The following is a 19348-nucleotide window of genomic DNA, read 5'->3' as shown; positions in this document are numbered from 1 at the left end:
TGGTAAATGAAGGCAGTGCTGCACAGGATTTGCTTAATAAGGATGTAAAAGCAACGTTTTGGGGAATGGGAGCCAATGGAGATTGGTGAAGATGGGTGATAATTGAGCCGAACTTATTCCAAGATAAAATGAAGGTGGTGAGTTCTGGATGAGCTGCAGTTGATGTAGGGTGGAGTTTAAGAGGGCCAGTAAGAATAAAATCGAGCCTGGAGGTGATAATAGCATAAATAAAAGTTTCAGCAGCAGTGGGAGTGAGGTAGAGACTTTTGAAAGTAACAGTTAAACCATTTCAGGGTCAAACAGGGCACTGAAGTTGCACACAGTCAGGTTTAGTCTGAGCAAGCAGCCAGGAAAGTGGTTGGAATCAGAGGCTGAGGAGTGAAGATTCTGGCAAAATATATCTCATTGAAAGTGTTATTGCATTAGGTAGAATGTCATTTGACTACTGTGAGAAATATACTATTTCAAAATATTGAGGCACAGTCCCCACCACTTATAGCAGGCCCGTTCTGCACGATGGCGTTGTAATGCTCTATACATATACATAGATATATATATATGTTGTCATCGCTCATCAGCATCTGCAGCTCCCTGACCCACTACCCGAACAAACCTCCTTACTGACGGACCCTAGACCTGACCAAGGACTTACTTACTTCAATCCTTTCCAGCTTTCCCCCATCTCCTCTGGAGATTTTGCTCTCCAGCACTCAAGAACCCATCTCTGTAATTCCCCAAACAAAATCGGACCAAGGCTGCCTTTTCACTATCCTTTTGTTGTCTCACATGGGATGCATGGCTCAATACTAAACAGCAATGCCTCATAATCTAAATAGCGACTGACAGGTTTTTCAACAAGGCTGAGGAACTGAAATACATCATCGCCAAGCATGGCGTCATATTAGAAACCTTTGCACCTCTCGTTATCATCCCCAGGAGGCGCTAACGGGACGCAAAAGGCTTTGCGACCGGGCGCGGCGATGACATCAACTCTCGCCATATTCGGCGGGAGTTTTGCGACGGTGCGACAGCGTTGCTCTCCGATCTCCTTCGCCCAGAAATCGTGAAGTTATCATTAAGTACACCGCTCCGGTAGCGCCCCGGACACAAAGCTGACTTCCGTCCCCTGAAGCAGCGCCGGGTGAAAAGACCGGCAGTTGCAGGAGGTGTGCATCAGGTGGCCGGCTGGCCGCTTCAGGGACCATGCTAAAAGGTGAGATGGCCGAGGTAAGTAAAAAGAAAACTAACTTTTTTTTCTCCAAGTTTTTCCCCCGAGTTTCTGCCCACGATCTGCTTGAGTGCCGGGCTGAATGGCGGGATCGTGGCTGCCGTGGTGGTCCAGGTAGGTGGTACTTATTTTTCAGAGCCTGCAGCGATGGCTATTCCCTTTAAGGGCGGGAAGGAGTCTTTGAACGTGGCAGTGCTGTGTGGCTCAGTGTGCAACACTGCTGAAGTCACTGCCCCGTCTGCTGCCAATTGCCCTCTAAGGAGGAAGTGGTGAGCTTGATTTAGCACTCCACTTCCTTCTTGATGCGCCAGGCACTAATGATTTGAAACTTTAAAAAATTTGCACCACAAATGGGGTGATCGTGAATTTCTCTTCCCAGAACTTCAACTGTTTGCACTATTTAATTGTCCGGCACATTAAAGAAGGGTGCTGCGAAGAGTATAGTTTTACCCTCTGTGTAGTTCCTTGACTGTTTTATATTTACAAACATATAAAAATAAGGGAGAAAATTGATACAAATATATTTTCATGTGTACTTCACTCATCCAATATCACAGTAAGAACAGCTGCTTCTGCCCAAAATAAACAGCACGTAAGATGCTATAACTGGTAACTTTGAAATTGAAGTTTTTGCAAATGGCTTATGGTTATCGCTTTTTGACTGATATAAATCAAATTTTAAACGTAGACATTTTAAGTGGTGGGGACTATATGTGACATCTTTGAACTGTTGTAGGTACATGTTTTTTCTTATGTCCTTTTATAAATAAGGGTAAGATGTTGTATGGGTGTTCAGAAGTTAAAGAGAGGGAAATTTCTAACCCAACGTTCAAGGTGGTTCATTTCATTAATTGATAGAATGATCCATAATAAATTTTGAGACTGTTCATATGTGGAGCTGAAGTAAATGAGGAGATTTTAACTACCCCCAAATAAACTGGCACGAAGAGATAGTGAAAGAGAATAGTGTACACGGAATGAAGTTTTTACAATGTGTGCGGGACTTCTTTCTTACTCACTATGTAAAAAGCCCAAAAACACGGAGCTCTGCTGGATCTAGGAATGGGAAATCAATCCAATCAAATAAGCAAAGTAAGCATTGGGCAACATCTAAGCAGGAGCGATCACAACATCATAACGTTTAAGATAAAGATTGAGAATGGCAAAGATCAAAGTAGTAATTTTGGAAAACAGACTGGAAAAGAGAAGACTTGGGGTGGGGGGTTGGTCCGATAAAGGTATTTTAGAGGTATTTAAGACTATGAAAGGGTTTGATAGGGTAGACATAGAAATTATCTTTCGACTTGCAGATGAGACCAGAACTAGTGGCCACAAATATAGGATGGTCACTAATATATCCTATAGGGAATTCAGGAGAAACTTCTTTACTTAGAGAGTGGATAGAATGTGGAACATCATTAACACAAGGAGCAGTTGAGGCAACATCATAGATGCCTTTGAGGGGAAGCTAGATAAACACATGAGAGAGAAAGGAATAGAAGGATATGTTGGTGAGGTCGGATGAAGAAGGGTGGGAGCAGGTTCATGTTGAGCAGAAACACTGACATGGATCTGTTGGGCTAAATGACCTGTATCTATGCTGTCAGTACCATGTAATGGTTTATTTATTGTGTTTGACTCGTAGCACATGGATAGTAAGCTATGTTTATGAAGTAGTTGTTGAGCTGCTCTAGTAAATGTTGTAATTGTTATAGGAAGCTCTGTGTTGGAAGCGTATATATTTAAACATTGATGAGTGTATTATTGGATTATTTGCTTAGTTGCAAATGGATAAAATCGTTACTGTGAAATTAAAATTGCAATTCCCCTGTGAATCTTGATAGTGGGGGAGAAATGTTGCACCTGTGAATGAGCAAGCAGCCTGCCTACCTGAAACAGGCTGCTTATAATATGCACATCAGGGTAGGAGTTCTCCAAGGCGGAGCGTGCATCCTACATGGTCTGCCTCACTGTACCGGGCATTGAGCGGCCTGACCAGAGGACCACAAGGGGATCGCTGGACAACACTCTCAAAAAGGGCAAGATTGTTTTGAGTTTTTATTTTTCTTCTCGGCCTTTTGGCTAAGATCATGCGTAACTGACCTGACAGGGGAGTAACCATGACCCCAACGTGGTTCTCCCTGGATCAGGAAGGTGATTCTCCTATGCTTTTTGGAAATAGGAGGTGGGTGGGGTGGCTTGACCCATCCACCTCCACGGAGGTGTGTGGGGGGGGCCTGACCCATCCACCTCCATGGCACGAACCTGGTATTGCAGTACTTCCAGGAACGGTGCTTGGGCTCTAGGCCTTTTGGCTAAGAGCATTGGTGCAGGGTGATCCTTGATGTGTGCAAGGTGACCTCTGGTGTTTGTGATCTGACAAAGAATTGGAAAGATTGGCAACGAATTAAAAAAAGAAAATCTGGAATGCTCCTTCTGGGCCCACAAAAAAAACTCCAGCCCACTGACGGCCCATTTGAGAAGCCCCCACATTTCTTTTAATTCATTCGTGGGATGTGAGCGTCGCTGGCAAGGCCAGCATTTAGTGCCCATCCCTAATTGCCCTTGAGAAGGTAGTGGTGAGCCGCTATTTCAAAGGGCAGTTAAGAATTGACCACATTGCTGTGGGTCTGAAGTCGCATATAGGCCAGATCAGTGAGGACAGCAGATTTCTTTCCCTAAAGGATATTAGTGAACCAGATAAGGTTTTGCAACAATCCAGTAGTTTCACGGTCACCGTTGCTGATACTAGCTTTTTCAATTGCAGATTTATTTCATTTACTGAATTTAAATTCCCCAGCTGCCATGGTAGGATTTGAACTCGTGTCTCTGGATCATTAGTCCAGGCCTCTAGATTACTCGTCCAGTAACATAACCACTAAGCTACCATACCCCTCCCTCCAGACCTGACCTGTAAGCAGGTTTAGTGTAGGGGCTAACTGATTTCCCGTTCTCCCTGACCCACTGAGTGCCTTCAACTTGTTTGTGACATTTAAATGAGGCCCAAAACCAAATTTAGCTCGGGCCTGAGGCTGGCATACAGCAGTCACAACTTCTGTTTTGGTGACCCCAATATTAATCTGAAGGCAGCTTCCGACCAGGGTTGGAGGGGAGGGGCGGGGGGAATTGTGTGGGCAAAGTCAGCTCAATGAATCGGAATTTGCAATCTTAACTGGATTAAAGCAATTCATTTTGACTTTCGGGTTTTGTGTCTCCAAGCTGTGCAGTGGGCATGATGCAGTCCGGCATGACACAATCTCAGCTCTATATAAAGGAACAATGCACAGATGAAAATCGGAGGTGTTTATGATGGATGGTGCACACAGAGCAAGGGCAGCACCCATATTCTATGATGCATCACTGGAATTATTGCTGGGTGCAGTCAGGAGTAGGAGGGACATGCTTTTCCCTGGCAATGGGAGGAAGAATCCTGCGACTCTCACAGGCAGGGTTGGAGGTAGCTGATGAGGTAAGCAGCAGGAACATGAGGTCTCAGATGCAATGTAGGAGGCAGTGACCTAACCAGATCAGGAAAGGTGAGTACATTTACTGATTTAACTACATCCTGTGCTTTAAGCCCCTGCCCACTCTTGCTAAGTGTACTCCTTCCCCCTCAATTTTTACATAGAATTACATTGAATATACAGCACAGAAACAGGCCATTTGGCCCAATCAGTCCATGCTGGCATTTTTCAACTCGAGCCTCTTCTCGCCTGTCCTCATCTCACTCTATCATCATAACCCTCTATTCCCTTCTCCCTCATAAGCGATCTAGCTTCCCCTTAAATGCATCAATACTATTCACCTCAAATACTCCCTGTGATAGAGAGTTCCATATTCTCACCACTCTCTGGGTAAAGAAGTTTCTTCTGAATTCCCTATTTGAATTTTTGGTGACTATCTTATGTTAATGGCCTCTAGTTTTGCTATTTCACCCCCCGCCCCCCCCACCCCCAGCCCCCCCCAACTGAAAACATGCACTTTCGGGGAAAAATTCTGTTGCATCCTGTTTGGGGACAGTAACATCTGGAAGGCGGGACATTTTGTGCCAGGCATGGAAGTCCCACCACACTTGATAAATTCAGGTTAGCAGAAATGCGCTCCACTTCCTTTCTGGGGTGGTAGTGGGGCGGACGCATCAGGAATGGGGCGCAGCTCTACGCAGTAGGCCGCGTGGCACTGCCATGTAGGAGGGACTCTTCCCTTAATTAAAGGGAAGGGCCTAAGCTACAAACTCTGCAGTAATGAAAGGGGCCTCCCTGGACCACCAGGTATGTGATGCCAACAGCCCGACACTCGAGCAGAGTGCTGGGCTGACTGATCGACATGGACTCCGCATTCAAAGTGCCAACGGGGCGCTTGACAAAATTGGCAGAATTATTTTTTGCAATAGCCCACACCTCCTCTTTAACTTGTGCCCCGCGAGCTGCCGGCTGCCCAGTATGCACCCCCTGAAACTGTCGCTGGCATTGTCCAGCGCAGCTTCAGGGGGCGATATCCAATTTAGGGTCCAGGGCGCCGCACATGGTATGACATCATCATTGCTCTGGGCCCCTCCCCCTCTGCCCCTCCCCCCCCATGCTCCTCCTCCCTGTGTCACCTCCTCCCTGTGCACCCCTCCCTCGCTGTGCCCCTCCCCCACTGTGCTGCCCCTCCTCCCTGTGCCCCTCCCCTGATTACTGCCGTGGATGGTCTTCGTTTTCTGATGTGCTGTGAAATACATCCAAAGTGTCTCCCATCCTGATCTTGACAGTTTGAAATCCTCCAAAGTTAAGAAAAAGCTGTATCCACACAAGAAATCTCTGCCAAATGTTTGCCAGAGGGAAATGAGATGTCAGTTGTAATTAGTGAAGTTTTATTCAGATAGGGCAATAACGGGTTTAAATACCTGAACTGCATTTGAATCTCGCCTCTGTTTCCCTGGTCAATTTCCCAAGCCCCGGAAAACTTGTGCTGGAGAAGTTAAATTTAAACCCAAGTTAAATGTAATTTAAAAACACTTTGTTAATGTCTCCTAAGGATGTTGATTGCACCAATAACTACCTACCCACCTGCAATATTTAAAGCCCCAACTTCGGTGAGTAGGTTACTCACTGACATCCAAACATCCCTCTGTTAAACACAGAACTGGGCGCATTGGAGCTGGGTTGCGATTGTGACTGAAAAATCATTAATTTTAACTCTTCTCCTGCCCTCAGTCCACCCGTTCTTGGGAGTTAAAATCCCTCCCCACGGAGTTTGAAAAAGCAGACTTCATTGTATGCAAATTGGACAGAATTCTCCCATTCAGAGATGGTACTGTTTTTAAAAAGTTTTCTCAGTAGGAGAGGTTATTGAAAAGGGCGATTAACTCCTAATCTAAATTTGTCCTTGCTTCTATTGCTAAATTCTTTTAGACTTCAGTTTCTATGTAATTATAAATAAACATTTTAATTGTTCTAGCAAGTGAAGAAAAAACACTTTGCTATTCCACCAAATTGAAGAGTGTGGCATTGTACTGTGTGCTGATTAACCAGTACACCACTTACTGCAAATAGGGTCCCTTTTACAGTTTTCTACAAGGGAAAATTATCCAAAATAAATTATTAAATACCTAGATCCAGGTCACTTATAGGAACTACATGAAAATGTTAATCTTAAACACCTAAAAATTATAACCATCGGTGTTTGTCAGGTAAATGTTTTTCCAGACACACTGCTAATTGCAGTCAATAGTAAAATAGACGGGAAATGAAGGCAAAGAAGAAACGCTTTCTCGTTAAGTGTGATTCATGGGAATTTGATGAATCCTGGTTACTCTCATCACCAACTGTCTTGGCCAGTCCTGAACAAAGGACTTTTGAAAGCTTTGGAGGGGCAGTTGTGGAATGTAACTCATATGAACTAGTTTCTCTAGCAAATATTTATTGGGAAATGAGGTGGAGCAGTAATGTCCATGGTCTTGAGGTACTCCTGTGAAAAATCAGGAATCTTATGTGTGTGTTTCAAAAATTGTCCATATCTCCAACCAATTGTTTGAATACACTGTTTCCCCAGCTCTTTGGTGTTTGGACTAGGCCTTAGACCTGAGAATGTGAATGACTATAATCCTAAACTATGCATGCGTGTATATCTGCAAATAGGATGCTTAAGTTGAATATTGTGTTGAGACAATGGTAAGGATGTGGTTTACCTACTTGCAGTTAAATGTTGTGACAGACATAGCCATGTGTAAACACATGCGAAGAGGATGCTTAAGCTGTGTGTTGCATAAAAAGGTAAAGTAGCAATATTTGTAATGCCTTATGCCACGTGTGCTGAAAGAGAGGTTAGGTTACACTGATGCCAGGTTTAGAATGTGTGCAAACATAAGGTTAAGTCTTGTGTAAACTGGTCTGACTATAATGCTACAGTTGTGTGCTGTACTTGGTATCAGCAAATGACAAACAAGGATGATACTGGCTGATGTTTTCAATTGTATTTGCCAAAGTGAAGACCTGGGCATGAGATTATGTGTAGTCACTTATTACTCAGCATTGTGAATAACTTGATTTATTTAATTTAAACAAATGTATTTATTTGATTTACAATTGTCTCACATCCAAACTTGCCAAAAGGAGGAAAAAGAGGAATGTGTTGTACTGAAGGACCCCTCTCCAATTATAATTACAGTATACTCATTGCAATGAATACACATGGCTTTGTTACAGCCCTTTTATAGCTTATGTTACTTACGGAAACCATGCCCTCCAATAAAATGAAAGAAACATGGTAGTCGTAGATTTTCTTTGTCAGTCAGGCATCTGACATAGTGGAAACCAATCTCAATGTATCAGAGTCTCTAAATCAAGCTATTGAGAAATTCACATAGACAGAGTTTCTGTTTGTCTGATATAGAGTCCACATTTTCTCCCTGTAAGGCTACATCCTACTCACCTAGATCCAGAGGGGCTCGGGTTATCAAGAATTAGGGATCTCAAAGCAAGTGGAGTGCTCTACTATATTAGGAAGGAGTACAGTGACCTAGAAAGTCATTCAGGCCAGTTTTCAAATGGGCACAGGGAACAATCCCAGCACCGAGTATGGAGGCCCAAGGATCGTGAGATATTGGTCCTTGGGCCCCATCTAAACAATCATGGTAAGCTGCCGGAGCCTGAGGATTAACATTTCAGGCCGGCTGCTCCTCCTAGCTCCACATCAATTAAAAATAAAATTAAAACTTTTTTTGTCATGACTTGTATAAATATGTCAATGGTGACAGTTGGAGTGGAGCTGGTGGATGAAGTATGGCATTATGACCAAGTGTTGAAGGTGAAAATCAGCACTATTGTGTTTAATGATGTACAGGCCTCCTAATACAGCAGGTCAGATACATTGGTAATCTATTGAAAATCTTGATTGAACTGCAAGCTCTTTGTTGTTCCCAATTTAATTATTAGAGCACTCCTGAATATTTGCAAAGATAGATGGGACGAGCAAACTAGCATAAATATTTGAGCCAACGTTAACACTTAATACCTCAGAGAACCCAACATGTTCAAACTTAAAAAGAAAGACTTACATTTATATAGCGCCTTTCATGACCACCGGATGTCTCAAAGCATTTTACAGCCAATGAAGTACACAGGAAAGTAGATAGGGAAGATTATCACAGTTTCTATATATATGCTACTCAGTTTAATGTACTACATGAGTGAGATTGAAAATGTGTGCCGAATTATGAAAATTTTTCTTAGAATTATTGTGCTGTGTAATTGCACCTACTACTTGAGCCTATGTTAGGTTGAAACTGTCCAGCTTATTTTAGACAAGATCATTATAACGCCAGAATAGACTTCCACCTCATCAGTGGGCTACATTGAAACATAGATCCTAGAAATGAAAGACGAGTATGCCAAGTGTAGGATCCGTTCCTTCCCCCGCAACGGTAAAAATTGGACTATGAAATATAAAAATCCAGAACTGTAGTACAGCTCGCAAAAGGAGCTCGGCAGTGAGGTAAATTCAGGCATTGCAGCCGAAAACCACAAACTCTCACGAGACTGGACAATCCACAATGGCACAGTTTGCTACATGAATGTTTTCTGTCTGGAAAAGATACAAGAACATTCACACATTCATTTACCTTAAGGGGTTGCATTATTAAAAAGACCGTACTTTAGACCATGGCCCCAGAAAGGCTGGTATCAGTGTAGGCCCAGACAATGGGCCGGATCCATGAACCATTTGAATACGAATGCTCCTAGAAACCAACATCTACAAATGCAATCACCTTGGGAAAGTTGAATTATCAGAAAGACCTTATACAGACAAACTGTGGTCAAGGTAATCATGGACAATAACCCTAAACAAGGGACAATTAGCATCAAGTGTGTAGAGACATTCACACATTTAATACCACCTTCGTGTTCACATGAGGGCAACAGGAAATCTGTTTCAAGATATTGCAAGTTGAATTTGGTATAAAGAGCACTTCAAAAAGGGGAGGAGTGTGTTTTGGACAGTCAACAAAAAGGACACAAACTGGTAACTACGGTCCGGGCCTACAATCAACCTCAGGAAACAACCGATGAGGGATGATTGTATTTCAGTCAAATCATAGAAGGGGTTTTTGTGATTTAGTCTGAGTAATATATGTAACAGTCGAATCACGGGTAGGTTTAACTGTCAGATTGTGTCGATGCAAATTACCCTTGTGTAGGGATTTGTATTTTAGGTTTGGTTATTCCGATTATAAATCGTAGGGATTTATACTGGGGAGGTAATTATGTGTATGTTCAATAAACGAAGGTTGAGCCAAAACCCAGTGCTGTGTGCATTTTGTTCTTATAAATCCTGAAGTCAAAGAACTGTGTGTAATGGGGGACTAGTATCAGAAACCCTTGCACAAGTCCCTGTATTAGTGTTCTTTATCAAAATTATTTTATTAAAGTAACAAGGAATTCAGAAATCTTGCAGCCTCTGTAAGATATGTGATTCATGCCCTTGAAGAACTGACAAACTGCTGCCCTTAATTATGGCCTCAGTTATTCAGCTTGCCTTAAACTGTGGGCAGTTTTAAAAATAAACTCAGTCCAGGAAGCCTAGAACACAGAAAAACAGACAGCAGCAGGTGGAAGTAGATACCTTGATGGAATATGGAAGAAAAAAGCTAATAAGGTTTAAGACCAAGGAGCCAGTTAATATGTCTAGCCAGTGAGAATTGATTTTTGATATTTTTTCATAGATATGTGGAATTTTAGAATCAGCTATCATTCCTCTGAGGTGTCAGGTCTCATCGGGAAGACTGAGGAGGAACCAGGAGTTTACTTTTATTGACGAGTCACATCCTGATAACCTGAGCACTGCACCCAAACTGTGTGACCCAACATGACTCCAGAGGTATGTCAGTCTATAGGAACAAGATACAGCAGCACAGGACAGACAAATAGTCACCAAATAATTATTTTTAGTAATTGTGTTGAAGAAGGAACAGTAGAAGCAGGCAAGCTGATGCAGAATGCCTTGCCAGTGGAATTAATAGAGTCTCTTTCTCCCTACCTAAGGACGGGTGGCTAGGAGGCTCAAACAAGATTAGCATCCTTTGGATTTTTTGCCTGTTCATTTGACTTTTTGCTTCATTGATGTGTTTCAGTCTCACACGAAAGCTGGAGTGGGAACAAAGAATTGGGTTATTCTTGTTAAGTTCAGAATAACTGCTCAAGACTGTGTTGTAAGCTCAAACCATTGTGACCTTGGTCTCTTTAATGTAACTCCAAAGTGAGGAAGCAGCATGTTGGATTGCCTTTTATACCTGCGTGCACAGGTGACCCTTGGGTCTCCCACAGATGTGCCCCCTGGTGGCATGTCTTATTCACTGGCGAGGTTTGCAGATGTAACATCACTTCCCCCCCCCCCCCCCCCCCTAAAAGTCTTATGTACGAGTTATTAACAGGTTGAGGCGATCAGGCGCTATGCGTTCCCTGGTCGATCGCCTAAGTTGAAGTCCTGGCATAGGTGAGTTGGTCGGACCATTACTGCACGGCAACGCGGCTGGTCTGATCGGACTGTTGGGCATGGTGGGTTCATCCTTGTGGTTGACAGCAAGGTCGATTGTTGGTTGGGTGTGTGTTGTTGGATGATAGATGGTAAAGTCTTCTTCAAACTGTTCTTGGTTGTCAGTGAATCGCAGTTTGGTCTGATCCAAGTGCTTTCTGCACGTTTGGCCATTCAACAGTTTAACAACAAACACTCTGTTCCCCTCCTTGGCTAAAACAGTGCCAGCAATCCATTTGGGACCATGACCTTAATTGAGAACAAACACAGGATCATTAACCTCAATGCGATACAGCCGCGCGATCGTGGTATGCGTTATGCCAGTGCCGCCAGGTTTCTACGTGAGATCCGGGTGGATTAAGGAGAGCCTAGTTTTGAGTGCTCTCTTCATTAACAATTCTGCAGGGGGAGCCCCGGTGAGCGAGTGAGGGCACGTCCAGTTGCTAAGCAGGACCTGAGATAACCGGGTCTGCAAGGAGCGATCTGTTACGCGTTTCAAGCTCTGCTTGATGGTTTGGACTGCTCGTTCCGCTTGACCATTGGATGTGGGCTCAAATGGGGCAGACATATGACATGTTTAATGCCATTGCGGGTCATGAACTCGTTGAATTCCGAGTTGGTGAACCACGGTCCATTGTCACTAACAAGGACGTCGGGCAAACCATGGGGGGCGAACATGGCCCGGAGGCTTTCGATGGTGGCAGTGGACATACATGATGACATTATTATACATTCAATCCATTTAGAGTAAGCGTCCACTGCTACTAGAAACATTTTTCCTAGAAAAGAGCCAGCAATATCTACGTGGACCCTGGACCACGGTTTGGAGGGCCATGACCACAGGCTCAGTGGGGCCTCCCTGGGTGCGTTGCTCAACTGTGAGCAAGTGTTGCATTGGTGTACGCATAACTCCAATTCGGAGTCAATGCCGGGTCACCAAACGTGCGACCTGGCGATAGCCTTCATCATGACTATGCCTGGGTGGGTACTGTGTAGGTCGCTTATAAACGTTTCCCTGCCTTTTTTTGGCAAAACCACGGAATTACCCCATAGGAGACAATCCGATTGGATGGACAATTCATCCTTACATTGGTGGAACGGCTTAATTTCATCTTGCATTTCCCCGGGAACTGCCGACCAACTCCCATTAAGGATGCAGCTTTTTACTAGTGATAGCACAGGGTCTTGCCTAGTCCAGGTCCTGATCTGGTGAACTGTGACTGGTGGCCTCTCGTTCTCAAAAGCCATTACCAGAAGCAAGTCTGCGAGTTGCGCGATTTCCACCCCGGTGGTGGGCAATGGTAGCCGACTGAGGACATCAGCGCAGTGCTCGGTGCCTGGTCTGTGGCCGATTACATAGCCATATGCAGACAATGTTAGTGCCCATCTTTGGATGCGGGATGAAGCATTAGTGTTGATACCTTTGCTTTCTGAGAGCAGTGAAGTAAGCAGTTTGTGGTCGGGGTTTCAAGCTCAAACCAGAGACCAAATAGATATTGGTGCATTTTCTTAACCCCGTATACACATGCTAACACTTCTTTCTCAACCATACTGCAGGCTCTTTCAGCCTTGGATAAACTTCTGGACGCATATGCAACCGGTTGCAGTTTGCCTGACCCATTTGCTTGCTGTAACACACAACCGACCCCATATGACGACACATCACAAGCTAGTACTAAAGGTTTACATGGGTCATACAATACAAGTAACTTGTTAGAGCATAGCAGGTTTCTGGCCTTATTAAAGGCTGTCTCTTGAGATTTACCCCAAACCCAGTTGTCACCTTTGCATAGCAACACATGCAAGGGTTCCAGCAAAGTGCTCAACCCCGATAGAAAGTACCAAAATAGTTGAGGAGTCCCAGGAACGAGCACAGCTCCGTCACATTCTGTGGTCTGGGTGCATTCTTGATGGCCTCCAGTGGAGTCCGTGGGTCTGATGCCGTCTGCCGCAATCTTTCTCCCCAGAAATTCGACCTCTGGCGCCAGGAAAACACACTTAGAGCGTTTTAGCCTGAGTCCCACTTTGTCCAGTCACTTTAGAACCTCTTCCAGGTTGTGCAAGTGTTCGGTGGTGTTGCGAACAGTGATCAAGATGTCGTCTTGGAACATGGAACCGATTTCAGCAGGCTCTCCATGTTCCTCTGGAAGATGGCCGCAGCCGAGTGAATCCCAAAGGGGCATCTGTGGTATATGAACAGTCCTCTGTGCGTGTTGATGCATGTCAATTTCTTTGACAGTTCAGCTAGCTCCTGTGTCATGTAAGCAGAGGTTAGATCTAGCTTGGTGAACGACTTTCCCCCTGCTAGCGTTCGAATAGGTCCTCCACTTTAGGTAGTGGGTCTTGTAACGAGACTCAGTTGATCGGTACCTTGTAGTCCCTGCAGATTCTGACCATCCCATCGCTCTTTAGCACCAGCACAATTGGACTGGCCCACTCATTGAACTCGACTGGTGATATGATTCCCTCTCGTTGAAGTCTGTCCAGCTCGATCTCGATTTTCTCTCTCATCATATATGGGACTGCTCGAGCCTTGATGAACGGACCATGCCCCAGGAACACGATGGGTCTGCACCTTGGTGTCTGTGAAGTTGCCAATGCCTGGCACAAATAACACCGGGAATTTGTTTAGCACCCGGGTGGATGAGGCGTCATCCACTGAAGACAGTGCTTTGATGTCGTCCCAGTTCCATCGGATCTTTCCTAGCCAACTTCTGCCGAACAGCGTTGAGCCATCGCCTGATACAATCCATTGTGGTAAATCATGCACCATTCCGTCGTACGATACTTTCACTGCCGCACTGCCGATAAACAGGTATGAGTTCTTTGGTGTTAGTGCGCAACGTTGTGTGAATTGAGCTCAGTTTTGGCCTCTGTGCCTTGTTGCCCCACAGTTTCTCAAAAGCCTTCTGGCTCATGATTGATTGACTCACCCTCGTGTCCAATTTCATGGAGACTGGAATGCTGTTAAGTGTAACTTTTAACATTATCGGAGGGCTTTTGGTGGTGAAGGTGTGTACCCCATGCACTTCCTCTTCATCCTCCGGTTGAGTAGCCTCTCCTGCTCGTTCAGCGTGATCCACGCTGGATCGGTCGTCCTCTGCTGACTCTGCCACGTGGTGAGCCAGAGGTCGTTTGCACATTCGCTGGAGGTGCCCCATTGTTCCACAGCCCTTGCACATAATAGTGCTTGAATCAACATTGATGGACTCTATGACACCAACATGGTGTTAATGGATATACTCATTCACCCTAGGCCTGGCCTCTGCGGTCGTGTATGCCCTGCCATGTACAGTTCTGCCTGCTGAAGGCATTATTTTATGCACAGTACTTGTCGGTGCGCTTCGATGCTGTGAAGATATCTGTTTCGTGTTGCTGCTCGTGGATATGAAAGCCTGGTCTATTGCGATGGCCTTGCTCAGATCTAGGGATTTGACAGACAGCAGTTTGCGAAGAATGACCTCGTGGCCGAGCACGAAAAAGTCCCGCAACATTTCCCTTAAAGATCCGGCAAATTCGCACTGTCCCGCAAGGCGTCTTAGGTCGGCAACATAACTCCTCACATTCTGGCCCTCAGAGCGATGGCGCGTATAAAAGCAATACCTGGCCATTAGGATGCTCTCCTTTGGCTTGAGGTGTTCCCGAACCACCATGCACAGCTCTGTGTAAATCTTGTCCGTTGGTTTGACCGGTGCCAGCAGATTTTTGACGAGGCCATATATCGAAGACCCACATACGGTAAGGAGAATTGCCCTGCGCTTGACCGCCGTCTCAGCTGTGTCCAGCTCATTGGCCACGAAGTACTGGTCGAGACGCTCAACAAAGGCTTCCCAATCATCACCCTCAACAAATCTCTCAAGAATACCATTGCCAGTTGTTAATTTCAGAATAACTCCACAAGACTGTGTTGTAAGCTCAAACCATTGTGACTTTGATCTCTTTATTGTAACTCAAGTAAGGAAGCAGCATGGTGGATTGCCTTTTATACCTGCTTACCCAGTGTGCATAGGTGACCTTTAGGTCTCCCACAGGTGTGCCCCCTGGTGGCAAGTCTTACTCATTGTTGAGTTTTGTATACATAACAATTCTGTAGTGCAAGGTGTGGATTTAACTATGGGTTTATGTTATTTATACACAAACTATCATACACAATTAGTTCATTGTAATGGTTTCCAACAGCTCCCTTCTGGTTGTACATATTTCACTCCTGGCTCAAGCTCCTGCAGCTGTGATTGACAAGAAAAAAAGAACTTGCATTTATACAGCACCTTCCACGAGCTCGGGACGTCTCAAAGTGCTTCACAGCCAATGAAGTACTTTTGAAGTTACTGCTGTAATGTAGGGAAAGCAGCAGCCAATTTGTGCACAGCAAGCTCCCACAAACAGCGATGAAATAAATGCCCAAATAACCTGCTTTAGTGATGTTGGCTGAGGGATGATTATTGGCCAAGACACTGGGTAAAACTCCCCTTCTTGCCCAGGGTGCATAGGTGAGCACCGTCTCAGCCGTGTCCAGTTCGTTGGACACGAAGTACTGGTCGAGACGCCATGGAATCTTTTACGTCCACCTGAGAGGGCAGACGAGCCTTGGTTTAACCTCTCATCTGAAGAGCTGCACCTCCAACAGTGCAGTACTCCCTCAGTACTTCATTGAAGTGTTAGCCTGGAGTGGAAATTGATCCCACAACTTTCTGACATAAAGGCAACAGTGCTACCTTTGAGCCATGGTAGACACAAAGGTATTGTCTAGTTATAAGCTATGATTTTTTTTTTTCTTTTAATGACCAATCCCTTTCCCCCTTTTTACAGCGGTGACTCATTCTAACATACAGTTCCTCATGTGATGGCAATCGTTTGGTATCATTCTACATGTGTGAATCTATACAATGAGTGTCATCAGGCTATTTAATCACAGGCAAACCAGATCCTATGTTTCAAAAGAAAAATACTGCGGATGCTGGAATCTGAAATAAAAACAGAGAATGCTAGAAATTTCAGCAGGTCAGGTAGCATCTGTGGAGACAAAAACAGTTAATGTTTTGGGTCGATGAAGTGATGTCCCCCAAGGACCTGTCCTTAGTCCCATCTTATTTCTCATCTAAATGCTACCCCTTGGCGACAGCATCCGAAAACACGGAGTCAGTTTCCACATGTACGCAGACGACACCCAGTTCTACCTCTCCACCACTTCTGTCGACCCCTGCTTGGTATCTAAATTTTCAGACTGCTTGTCTGACAGCCAAAACTGGATGAGCAGAAATTTTCTCCAATTAAATATTGAGAAGACCGAAGCCATTATCTTTGGTCCCTGCCACAAACTGCGTTCCCTAACCACTGACTCCATCCCTCTCCCTAGTATCAATCTGAGGGTGAACAAGACTGTTCGCAACCTAGGTGTCATATTTGAACCTGAAATTAGTTTCCAGCCACATATCCGCAGCATAAGTAAAACTGCCTTTTTCCAGCTCCGTAACATTGCCTCTGCCCTGCCTCAGCTCGTCTGCTGCTGAAACCCTCATTCATGTCTTTGTTACCTCTAGACTTGACTACTCCAACTCACTCCTGGCCGGTCTTCCACATTCCACACCATGTAAACTTGAAGTAATCCAAAACTCAGCAGCTCGTGTACTAAGTCAAGATCACCCATCACCCTGTGCTTTCTGACCTACATTGCCTCCCAGTTAAACAATGCCTTAATTTCAAAATTCTCATCCTTGTTTACAAATCACTCCATGGACTTGCCCCTCCCTATCTCTGTAATCTTTTTCAGTCTCACAATCCCGCAAGATGTCTGCGCTCCTCAAATTCTGGCCTCTTGAACATCCCTCATTACAACTGCTCAACCATTGGCGGACGTGCCTTCAGCTGCCTGGGCCCCAAGCTCTAGAACTCCCTCTCTGCTTCTCTACCTCTCTTTCCTCCTTTAAGACGCTCGTTAAAACCTACCTCTTTAAACAAGCTTTTGATCATCTGCCTTAATTTCTTCTGTGGCTCAGTGTCAAATTTATCTGTTTGTCTGTAAAACTGTTGTGAAGCGCCTTGGGACATTTTACTATGTTAAAGGCGCTATATAAATAAAAGTTATTATTATCTTAAAGGATAAATAATCATCTATGGAGAAGTATGTCAATAGACTAGCATATTAGAGGAGGTGCTGAGATAAACCCACAAGATTTATGACTTGGATGATGTATCCTATCCTTGTAATCTCATGATACTCGAAGCTCCATTAGCAGAGAAAATGGCATATTCTCTCTTGAAGACAGCGCACAATTCCATGAACCTTCCAAAAGATGTGGAAAGTAGTGAATGAAATATAGAATCACACAGATGAATATGCCAGTCTTATATACAAATGCACAAAATAATCAACCACTAAACCAGAAGATTTTTTCACGTGAGCATTAGTTTTATTTTAAAATTACCAATTTTGTAAAAAATATATAGAATTGCCAGAATAAAATTAGGTACTTTTATATAATATAAGAACATTAAAAATAGGAGCAGGAGTAGTCTTTTGAGCTCCCTTGTTTTAATTCTCCTAGCGTGTAGATTTTTTAAAAGTTTTATGTTCACTGAAAACAACATTTAAGATTAAATTCTACAGATTATTTTCAGAGTTTTATATTTCCTATATCACACCTTCATTTCTCTTTAGCGCAATTTCTTCAGAGATTTCTTCACCTGGCTTCTCGTCTTTGAACAGTTATACTTTTGATTTATTCTCATAGATCTCTAGTTTCTGAAAATTAAGCCAAAGGTAGTGCTTCCTGATGATATCAGATTGGCTTCTGTCTCCTTCTGTCTCAGGTTTCCAACTCTGAGTTCTGCACAGTTTCCACTGAACTAAGCACTTAAATAGTACAATTATGTTCTTCTTGCCGCTGAATGCTTTGGGGGTAGAAAATCATCTGGGTCTGTTTTTGGGCCCAGACTGTGCAGGCTGTAACCAGGAGGCCGTCCTGATAGTGGTCCTCGGGCCTCATTAACGTTGTATGTGCCAGCTGCCGGCACCTGCCGTGCCTCCACTGACAGCTCGTGCATCGAAGGTGATGAATGTAGCTGGCAGTGGACCTGAAGGCATGTTCTGGAGGTTGCTGTAGCCAACGGGGTGGGGCCATTGAGACACACGTGGAATAGGGGGAGCACTCCTGCTCCTTCTGACTCCACAGGAAGGGTTTTAAAAACATTATTTTTTTATAATGTACCTTTTGGTGGTGGCTGCAGCAGCGGCTGAAGAATCCTTCACCTGCTCCACTCATCACAGGCACGTTGTCCAGAGGAATCCTGTTTTAGCCAGCCACCTTGAAAACCCAGTGCAATACATACTAATCTCTACCCCTTGCAAATCTTGGTTTCAATCTTATCAATTCTTGTTTAGTATGCTCCTCAATGTTGATCTTCCTCTGACATTTTCCCTTTGGGAACATCTCAAGCTTTGTTTTAAGGTTTCATTTTTCTTGTCTTTTTTTCTCTCCTTATTCAGTGAAGTACTTATGTTCCTTTTCTGTTTTCCTATTCCTCGTACAATTTTCACATTCAACTCTTTCTCCTTCTTTCCCATTCCACCTTTAAGTTTTTCAAAATAAACTTTCCCCCAGTCCTTTCCTTTTTTATATTATCTCTTGCTTCTTTCCAACTATTTGCGTCTTTTTCTGTCTTCACCTTTCCTACAACGTCCCCACTCATTTTTTTTTATTTTCCTTTCAGTTCTCTACCAGCTGCTCAGTTAACTGCTCCTTGTCTCCAACTGCCTGGAGAAATCTTGGTCCATGCAGCGTTGCCGTGAGCCCAAGACTTGTTCAACGAACTGCTAACCGCCTTTTTCCCACCATACTAGTTTTTGTTTCTAAATAAGGCTAAATCATTTCCTGCCATTATTGCAGTGTCCCGCAGTGAATGAGGTAACCAGAAGCAGGTCTTTTTGTCTGGACATGCTCCTGATGCACTTCACATGTTACCTCAGACACCGCATTCCTGTTGGATTCAAGAGATTTGAAGGGAATCCCCTATTCTGGTCATAAGTTCTCTCCCAGCTGTGGCTCAGTGGGTAGCAGCCTTGCCTCTGAGTCAGAAGGTTTTGGGTTCAAGTCCCATTCCAGGAAC

The 19348-nt window shown here is 44.2% G+C and overlaps 1 long non-coding RNA gene and 1 other non-coding gene across 3 annotated transcripts in view; both read left to right on the top strand.

Moving 5' to 3' along the window:
• Positions 1-1098: 1098 nt before the first annotated feature.
• The window catches only part of LOC139276722 (uncharacterized), a 30411-nt gene continuing 12161 nt past the window's right edge, over positions 1099-19348 (top strand). Inside the window, exons 1-2 of one of the 2 annotated variants that reach the window (XR_011595981.1) lie at positions 1099-1227; positions 10434-10588. This is a non-coding gene — a long non-coding RNA (uncharacterized lncRNA). Of the gene's footprint in view, positions 1228-4465; positions 4698-10433; positions 10589-19348 lie in introns of those variants that run through there. The other variant, XR_011595982.1, reaches the window with a different exon arrangement.
• LOC139277793 (U2 spliceosomal RNA) lies at positions 3291-3489 on the top strand. The gene has a single exon (XR_011596139.1). It is a non-coding gene; the product is annotated as a U2 spliceosomal RNA (small nuclear RNA).

This window comes from Pristiophorus japonicus, chromosome 12, assembly GCF_044704955.1.
Source record: "Pristiophorus japonicus isolate sPriJap1 chromosome 12, sPriJap1.hap1, whole genome shotgun sequence".
In the NCBI taxonomy this organism is placed as follows: domain Eukaryota; kingdom Metazoa; phylum Chordata; class Chondrichthyes; family Pristiophoridae; genus Pristiophorus; species Pristiophorus japonicus.
Note: the sequence above shows the minus strand (reverse complement) of the source record. Positions and strands in the feature narration are given on the sequence as shown.